Here is a 10,422-nt window from a genome sequence, read left to right as displayed (position 1 = left end):
CCTCATCGGCTCTGGCCGCACCCTTTCGCCATGGCACGTGACCGAAAGAGAAGAGTGGTCGTTTCGAGGGGGGAGGGAAAGGTAATGTATTTGATTAAAGATTATGAGGGTACATGAATTTTAAAAAAATAATGAAGTGCACAGATAAATAATTTATATTAAACACTACAATATTACATATAAAAAGAAGATTTGTCAAATTTGATTTCATGCCGACTTTAAGCTGAGACACCTAACGTTAGGGGTGTAACTGTCTGTTCATCTGGATCAATGCAATTTTCATAACCAATGATCAAAAGTATCCTATGAAGCATCCAAAATGTAGATAAGTTCATTTCTTCATCAGAACACAAACATTCTATCAACTTTTATTTTATAAGCCTAATATATGCACATGTATGTATTCTATAGCTAACGTTACGTGTTGGCAAGCAGATGCAGCCAGAATATGCAATTTATCATGTTGTGTTCATATTCTAGTCAACTATCGCGTATTAACGAATATTTTATATACAATTAAACGGACTTGTAAACAGATATGTATAACATGTCTACGAAAGCTCGTTTTAGGTCTTTTGAGGTGTAACGTTAGGTTCAACTGATCTTTCTTAAAACAGATGGAAAATGTAAAGACGCATGCTACATTTTCAGTGTTTTGCCCTCCAGCTCTCGCCTGTTAACTGAACATCATTTAAGAATGCTAACGTTAGCTTGAAAACTATAAACTTAACACAAATGTAATATAAAATATCGTTCACATGTAACTTAGTATAATGAGACTCTTACCTCAGCCGGTGATCCGTTGGTATGATGTCCGCTCGCTGTGACGAACAAGGCTCACTGAAAAGGGCGTTATTTCCGAAGAATCAAAACGAACTGACTGAAAACAGAGCTCCTGCTCACGGCTGCTCGCCTCTTGACGAATACGATTGCTTTGAACCACTGTTGATCTCTCAATCCACTTCACGAGAGTAGACTGAATTCAAATCTCCCGCTTGCCCAAACTCGACTGATCAGCTAACGCTAACCGTTGAGGGCGGGAGTAAACAGCGGAAATGAATTTGAATCTGCGTCATCGCGCGCGCGCACTCAAACACACACACACACACACACACACACACACACACACACAAGCCCTAAATGTGAAGCAACTGAGATTTGAAAAAATATTCATAAAATATACATGAAATTATGGGAGAATAAGACAATGAAATAATGATCAAAATGAGTATAAAATAAAATGTGAAATAAAAAATAATTCAGGCCTACTGTAGCCTATGTAGGGTACTGTATGTACAAATCACAGTCTATGGTACAAATACTTTTATTTAACCTTAAAAAAAAAACTCACTTTAACCTCCACATGCTTAATAATCTGTAAGGAAAACATATTGAATAGATGCAGATTTCCGCAGTTATACCTTCTTTTCTTTGTTTTCTAATTTCACAGAAAAAATCTGTAAAATATTACTTAATAATTTCTGTAAAATTACACATAACTCTGTAAAAATACAGACAAGTTCCTTTTAAAAAACGTAAAATTGCTGTAAAACCAAAATACAAGCAATTACCTGTAAATTTAACAATGGACCTTTAAATTACAGCAAATGCCTTTTATTTTACAGATATTTGCCGTATAATGACAAAACGGTAAAATTCTGTAAAAAAATACAGACAATTACCTGTAAAATTACACTTTTTTTTTACAGTGCATATGACTTGCTTTATTTTTTGGAACAAATAAAATTTCTGTTTTAAAAATACAGATTGCTCTTTTTGTATACAATGGCATCAAAAAAGATCTAAAACCATCATAAAATTAGTCCACAAAACTCATGCACGGTTTCCTAATTGACACAATTGCTTTGAGTGAAAAACAGACAGATATGCAAGTTAATATTTACTGACCATTTTCCTATCTGCATGTGTAGAATCTCGTGACTTATTAAAACACAATTGGTTATTGCTTAACCTGTGAAATACTACCAAAACGCCACTGGTTTCGGCATTTCTTGTGACACCACTCTGAATGAATGCAAAAAGGCCTTGAAAAATGGTATCAAATGTCACTGTAAATGACTGTAATTTCTTCTTTCTTGCAAAATGTATACTTTTATGTTCTGCAGCACAAAGGAAGTCATAATGGTTTAAAACAACACATGGGTAAGAAAAAGATTACAGAATAATTTCAGGGTGAACAATTATAATTTTACATTGAACTTATTACTAAAAGTACCAAGTTCAATGGATGTTTTGGGGTTTTACTGTTATGTGCAAATTGTGTATGTTAAGTCCAACATCAACTGATGTTATTATGTTTTACTGTTATGTGTTAAACCTCTACACAGTTCTCTTTCTGTACAGCTTCAGGAGAGGTGTTGTGTATTTTTCAAGGGACATGTAGAACTTCCCCAGGAGGTCGACGTTACTGATATGAAAAAACTCCTCGCAGATCTATAAATAATAATAAAAAAATAATAAAAACAACATTAATAGTAAATCACCAGTAAGTGTTGCTACTATAACTAAAATTTTCAAAATTTCTAATAGTAAATATAATTAAAATAATAGCAATTCATATTGACCAAAATAAGAAACCTGAAGAACACAGGTAACAACATTTGTTATTAAATGGTTTACCACAGGGGTCACCAAACTAAGGCCCGCGGGCCGACTCAGGCCCGCCACCCCCCTTTGACTGGCCCCCCAGCCCCTCTGCCCCCCACTACTTGAATCGGCCCTATGAGGCAATCCCCAAAAGTCGTCATGGACGGTACGTCATGGTACGGGCGTCACAGTTTGGTGCATACATTTACACGGAGAATACACGGTATAAAAATAAATAAAACTTGCGTGCAATTTAATTAATGTAATGCGGAACTACTGTTAGATATGCGGATTCTTACCTAATCTGTAGCTCCGCCTTAGCTCTGAAGCTCTGAAGCAGGCTGCGGTGTAAAGATTGCAATGCTGGAATATGTTGAGAGAGAGGTGCGGCCGCGATCGAAAAGTCGTAAAGTGTTTACTTGTGTGTGTGTGTGTGTGTGTGTGTGTGTGGCGCAGCCACGATCGAACAGTGGAAACATAAAAACATACTCCGTCATTTAGTTTATGCAGGACATCATTCAAACTGCAAAGTGTTTAAGTTACTGTGAATTACATTTTTAAGGAAAACAAATATATTAATCTGAAATGTAGCAGATTAATTTTCAATTAATTCAGGTCCAATTACCAACCATATCAAGGTATTTTTATTAATTGAATTAATGAACTAATTATATAAAACTATTGTCAGTGCACTACAAATAAACTGGTTCTATGCCTTTACTTTATTAATAAAACTTATTTAAAAAAAAATACAAGGCTTAAGACATTTATTTTTCTTTTGGTGGTCCAGCCTGAGACATGCACAAGCCTTCTGCATTTTTGTTTTGCTTTTCCCTTCATTGTACCCAACCGTGATGTCTGAACCGAGGTATGAACCGAACCGTGACTTCTGTGTACCGTTCCACCCCTAAAAGAGAGTGCAGGGTTTTCAAAGAACAGTGGACCAACGATTATTTGTGAAGAATAAATTTAAATAAAACAAAGTGTGAAGACTCGATTACAACTTTTGCAAACCACTAGTAAAGATAAACAAATATGTGCCAGGAATCAAGTGTTAATATAGTAGTGTGGATATAGTAGTGGGGATGGCTGTGCCAGGCTAGTAATCTCTACTACACAATGAGGCCTGCTGGTGGTCATTTTGGTCTGGGTCATACAATTCTATGTTATATAGCTGACCCGGCCCCGGCCCCCATCACAGTCAGGAACGATAATGTGGCCCCCAGAGAAAAAAGTTTGGTGACCCCTGATTTACCTCATCCTTTAGAAAAAGTGCAGGCCATCTCTCTCTGACCTCCTCAACTAGTGGCTGAATCTCTACAACTTCTTTGCGGTGAAGAGAAAATATTTCTTGCATTTTCAGTTGAATGAGCACTGAATCAATCCTTTTTTTTTCATTTCATCGACCATACCAAGCCTCACCTCCACAAGCGAGCCCTCAGGATGGTCCGGTAAAAAGTTCACCTCTGCTCTTATAGGCTTTTTAATGGTGGCTGTCATACCCTCATGTAATTTACTTTTAGTGTTAACACTAACTTCTGAACAACCAGTATCTCTCAATTTAGCTCGATAATTGCCAAGCTTAAACTTTATACTCATAATACATCCATCCCAACCTGTGTGTTTGCCAGGTTCTGCAAGGCAATGATGTTTTTGTACTAGAGCAGAGGCAACTGACTGGACCTCATAGGCATCGGGGTAGTAGGCTTTAATTTCAAAAATTGCCTGCACAATCTTGTCCAGAATCTCACACTTCATGTCCCTTGGGACACTCAGAGGCTTCTTTGCTGGTATATCTCATTGGCTTTACGCAGCCTGAGTTCCACATCAAGAGAAAAAGCAGGTATGTTAAAAGTAGAGGGCCACTGTTCAACACTTCTAAGATTTCTTGACAGAGATGATTCAGGGATTTGGACATCACTTTGACAACTTGTCATGCTTGCTGTATCAAGCGAGGACACTGAACTTGCATCTGTTATGTCCAGCGGAGGAGATGCTTCTTCCCACAGAACCTTTAAGGTTGCCTTTGCTGCTGGCAATTCTTTGATGTCATTCAAGTTACAAAGTTCATTGTTAAAGTCTGGGTCTTCAAATTGTAGTGAGAATCCAGATTTCAGCTGCAATGTCTCGTTAAGGAAAGACTTCAAATGGTCCACAGACTCAGACCTTTCAGGCAGCTCTACCCTCCGGATGTTGGGGAAATGTGAACCCGCAGCAACATGCTCTCTATAGAAAGCAGTCATCATTAAATCACTGGGACACTTTTTTTTTTCATTCTTAACAGCAATGGTGGGAACCTAAGTGAATATATTCTAGTGTGTAGAATATAGTGTCTGATCAAGAATACAGACACAACTGTCAACTCTCCTAATGAGTTAAAACACTCTTGGAGTCACAAGCACTTTCATACCAACTTTGTATGCTATCAATGGATGGAAGTCATTCTGCATGTCAGGATCAAGAACATGAATGTCACTTAAACTGTTTTCCTTTTTTCCAGGGTTCGAATTACAAAGTGGCTTTCGGGGGAGCCCTATTTTCCGATTCTCCCTGACTGACTTTAACGCTTTTGGTGCATGTTCGGGCATTTAAAACAATAGGTTTACAGTAAACAGTACAGAACGTACTTGGTTACTTACGTAACCTTGGTTACCTTAGACTAGAGATAAGGGAACGAGTACTGCGTTGCCTTGCCGTGCTATTTCTCTCACGTCAGGTGTTTTCGCTTCAGTCGATTAGATTTGTCATATGGCGAGTTTTCTCTGTATTTATACTCTTCTATTTGGTGCGCAGAGTCTGGCAGGATGCCAAGCGCTCCTATTGGATCGCGCACTTCTGCTTTCTCGCCATTGGTTTGTGCAGTTGAATACGGAAAATCAAAATCTATATGCGACACAAAAAATGGACAGTGTTTTAGAGCTCCCCTTAAATGTCTCAAAGTAGGCTTTCAGGGGAGCCCAGGTCCTTTTCAGGGGAGCCGAGCTCCCCTTAGCTCCCCCGTAATTCGAACCCTGCCTTTATCTCAAAGGACCTGAAGTGTTCAAGATATCAGGCGGACAGTTTTTTTTTTTTTTTTTTTTACAAAGGAATGACACATCTTTGGGGGACACTACACAGTTCAGTATTTAAAAAAAGTCTGGCAAGCCACTACATTGTCCTGCAGAGATAATCATGCCAGCTGAATATCGAACTCCATGCAAATGAATAGTGGAGGAGAGAGACACTTGGCTTGTGTTTGGATACCTTCTCTCAATTTCTGACATAACTGGGGCTTCAAGAGAAGCAAGTGTGAACACCTTTACTTTCTCCAAATGTAGTGATTGTTTGAAAAAGTCTTCACCATCAAGATAATATGCCATCATTTGTTGATGCTTCATGGAAAGTGTCAGTAGAACATTATTAAAGTTCTGAGTGTCATGGACTACTTTTTTTAATTAACTGTTCTTCGCATTGAAGTGCATTGTCCATAGTAACACTAGTGGTCCAAAACAACGAATCAAATGAGGGTAATGGTTAATGAAAGGATGTTTTGGACGTAGAGAAAAGTTGGCAAAGCTTTCAGTCAGCAAGTTTTGTTGGTCTTTGATTTTGCTCTCTAGGTAACAAAGAGACTCCTCTGAACATTTTGATGATAGAACTAACTCAACAATGACCTTCAGGTCCATTAGAATCTCCCAAGATGCTTCATTTTCAGGAATTTTGTGACCGATCATAAGAGGTAGCAAACGTAAAAGTGTCCAGTTCTCGTGTGCATTACCACCTATTGTACCTTTGGTGAAACTTGACTTGGTTAAGACCTTTGGCTTGTTAACCCTGTCTGAATCTTTCTACGGGGAGGACTTAATGCAGTGATTGAGCTCATCAAATGAAATGTTTCTTTTTGAAATTAAATCTTTCAGGCACAAAGAAAATTCTACAGGTACAACGCCTTCCAAAAAATCATGTAATGCACCAGGAGGGAAACCAGTGACAGGATGAAAGAAAGACAAGTGCTTGCTCAGCACACATTCCCTCTTCACACCGTTGATATTTTGCAAACTTCCATCTCTCTGCACTTCCTGGGCAAATGAATTGTGTTCTTCTACAGTTCTTAGTTTGAAATCACTGATCTCAACCTGACCAGACTTGACTTCATGCTTACTGATCAAACAAAATCTGCACACTTTGTCAAAATTGAAGCTTTCTTAAAAAACTGCCAAGCTATGAGCTCCTAAATTATCAGCACATACGCAAAAGACTGTCCCCTTTACGTACTGATTCAGAGCAGGCACAAAAACACCTGTTTGCTCCAAACACTTCACATCTTTCATCAGTGGATCAAGAAATTTCTCATATCCAAAGAAGCGCACATCATAACTCTTACCAAGGATCGCAAGCTGAATTGAGTAAAGACTAGAGTGGAATTTGGAAGGCAAGTTTAGAACCACCCAATAAATGGCAACAATCTTATGGATTTTTCTCGAAGTGCCCAAGGGATTGCACACTTCAAATTCATCAACATACAGTCCCAAAGATATTACAAGGTCTTTGTCACCTAGAAGTCGGTTCTCTTTAAAGTAAGCACCATCTTGAAAAGACTCAAAATGTCCAGGAGTAGACTCTCCACTGAACACAATCTTATCCAACAGATCTTTATGACCAGTAAGCGTTCCAGAAGATGATATAAAGACACATAAAGTGATTTTTGTGTGTCCTGCCATAGAGATACTCTGTTGGCTCAATTACAGAGAAGTGTTCTTTGAAATACACATTCCTTTTGTGGTCTGTAGATAAACTGCCTTTTTCTGAAGTAGTCAACAGAAGAGGATTGGTCTCAAAAATAGCACTGTTAAAGCTCCAATATGTAACAATTTTGTAATAAAATTTCCGAAAATAACTTGCACAGTGTGATATATTTCCTCCAGTTGTGTACTTACAATATCTCAAAAGTCTCCAAAGATTTTTTATTTCAGAGAAATTCCGATTTTAAATAACTGTCCATCCCGGAAAAGAAATGTCGCCTCTCAGTGACGCAATGTCTGCACTATCCTTTTTTTCCGGTGTGGATCATGTGATATTCCACCACACCGGAACATCACATGGTCAAATGAGGAAGTGGTGGTTATAGCGTTATAGCCATAGACTGTATGGTTATAGCTGTTATGGATCACGATTACTCTTTGCCGAGTATTGAAGTGCCAACAAAACGAAAGCGTCCATATTCGGATACACGCAGACTGTGTGACAAACGGAGGAATAAAACCCGGATAAATATCGGCCAGGCGTTTTCGAGATGGAGAGAGCTGCGCGACAATCTTGGACTTGACAGAGACTCTGCTCTCGCGAGTGTATTGATAGACAGGTAAGCAAAGCAATTTTTTTTATTGTACAAGTAACGTAATAGTTACAGTAAAGATGATTTTAATAGATATGAATTAATGACAAATAGCTGTAAGTTGTAACGGGATAATATAGCATAACATTTCACGTTCCTTGCAGTTCATTAATTATGATGACATAAAATAATACGATCAGACATACAGGTAATACAAAAACGAATAAATTACCTCATCCGTGATCATGATTCATTAATTCCATTTAGATACATCGCTAGATTGTGAAAACGCATTAAAAACGACATCTCCCATCGTCACCTCCTTCATAGCGTCATCAAGCTTCGCCTTTGTTATTGCTTGAAACTGCGCCCTCTTGTGGTCAAATTTTTTTTACATATTGGAGCTTTAATTTCCTGGAGGATAGAATTATCTTAACACTGATACAACACTGAACTTTGATGATAATGATGCTGGGCAGTCCTCACAGGTTGTTCAAGAGTCTACTGACTCTGGTTGTGAAAGTGTGGATATTGAAACTCTTGAAAATAAACTGGCTTCTGTATTTTTGAAAATGCAAACAGTCTTGCATATATCCAAGAGTGCCATACATAACATAGTTGAGGAAATTCATGATATGTTCTCAGTTTCAGTTATGACAGAGTTTCTTAAATCTTTTGTTGTGTAAATTTTGTGTTTCCTTGTCCTGTGAGAGGCAAAATTGGAAAGCCTGTTGGTTTTATACTCACAGCCAGAAAAAGTCCCTTAATGTCCATTAAGATGTCTAAAAAATATGGTTTCACTGAAAACATTTTCAAATTCACATTTAAATGTTAGGCTGACTTGCCTAATAGTTCTGCGGGTGTGGCAGCGTGACAAATGCGATTTTAAATCACTTTGTGTCCGGAATGAGCAGACACAATCTGAATATAGGCAAGGCCAATTTGTTCCATTATGACCTTGTCCATGACGAAGCCTGTAATGCTTTACCAGGACTTCTGGGTCAGAATTGGAAAATGTACAATATCTACACTGCATTACCTCCTATGGACTAATCCGCTGTGAAAACAAATGTTTTTTCAACAGTTTAGGCCATTTTTATACGGATATTTTTTTTTTAATCAAAAGTGCAGAAAATCAGTAACATGCTACTACTACATTTTATGAATACCACGCTATTTTTTTCCCATCAAACGATTAACATAAAATCCCTTTTTCCATGGGCAAACTTCTCTCAAAAACTTGAATAGACGTGCACAGTGCTCATTTTCTTTCAAAGCAATTGCAGGAAGATGTCTAGATGGTCAATATAGTTGTTTATACATATGAGCAAACGGCTCATTTAATACTCATTACATTATTTTTCGCAATTTCTCCATTATTAAAACGATTGAAACATTTCCCGTGTGCGAAAACAGTAACAAACACTGCTAAATTAGAGTAATGTTAGGTCGTCTGTTTGGGAACAGAGCAACATACATTACATGACAATAACATACAGTTGATTATAAAAATGAATAATACACACCGGTTATTTTGAAGAAAAGCAGGATTGATCAGACACGACACCACTCCTTCACATCAGGAGTGATTACGTTACACCATCAGTTTGTAAAGAGCATAATACATCTATATGACAAATAACATAGGCGATTATGATTAAAACATATAGTTATTTTGCAGGAAAAATTGGATTGATTAGGACGCTGTCATCCGCTTCTCACCAGCATCAACTTCTGGAAACCGCTGTCGTCGTCGTCTTCTCAACTGCATCAACTTTTTCCATAGACAGTATATAAACTGGACACAGCGACCCCATAGGTTTCAACGGAGAAAAGTGAAGTCAATTAGAAGCACTCACTTCCTGATGGCTGAGCGTACTGTGCAGACTCAAACTGAGCTTGACGACTTAGATGTGACGTGAGCAACCTGTCTGTCTTCTAGTAGCTGTGCCAAGAGAAATTTGAATCATTCCCTTCCGAAACTTGGAAAGACGGAGAGTGTGAGTAGGAGGTGTCCATGAGCTAGGAGCAGGAGAAACTTTTGCTAAGTATTCTGATTAATTACTTTGTCATTTTGCCTCCACGTCCCCCCGATTGCTCGTGAGCTTCTCCTCCTGTCCATACGGTAATTTCTTTACTGTGCGACAGAGAGTCGCGTGGGTATGATGCAATCGTTAACCTATTTTTACAAAAACTGCTTCTACGGGGCCATAACGTAAGATACAAGGTAATGGAGACTTTTATACATTTTAGTGTTTCTTTAGAAATAAATAATGGACAAATGGAGTCTTTAAACGCCTCAGATGTAAAGTTATTCGCTGTCAAAGTGACGCCAAAATGAATGGGAGTCAATGGAATGCTAACAGCAGGTGGGGGTCCGCTAATCAATGGCGGCGCCCGGGGAAGCTTCAGTGTTTTCCGAAACACTGCCCCTCTGACTTTTTGAAACTCCGTGTTGAAGTAGATTATGTCTCAAACTGCGCATGCTTTCAATGTTCAAA

Source organism: Scardinius erythrophthalmus, assembly GCF_964197995.2.
Source record: "Scardinius erythrophthalmus genome assembly, chromosome: 1".
Lineage (NCBI taxonomy): Eukaryota > Metazoa > Chordata > Actinopteri > Cypriniformes > Leuciscidae > Scardinius > Scardinius erythrophthalmus.
This window is presented reverse-complemented; position numbering follows the sequence as displayed.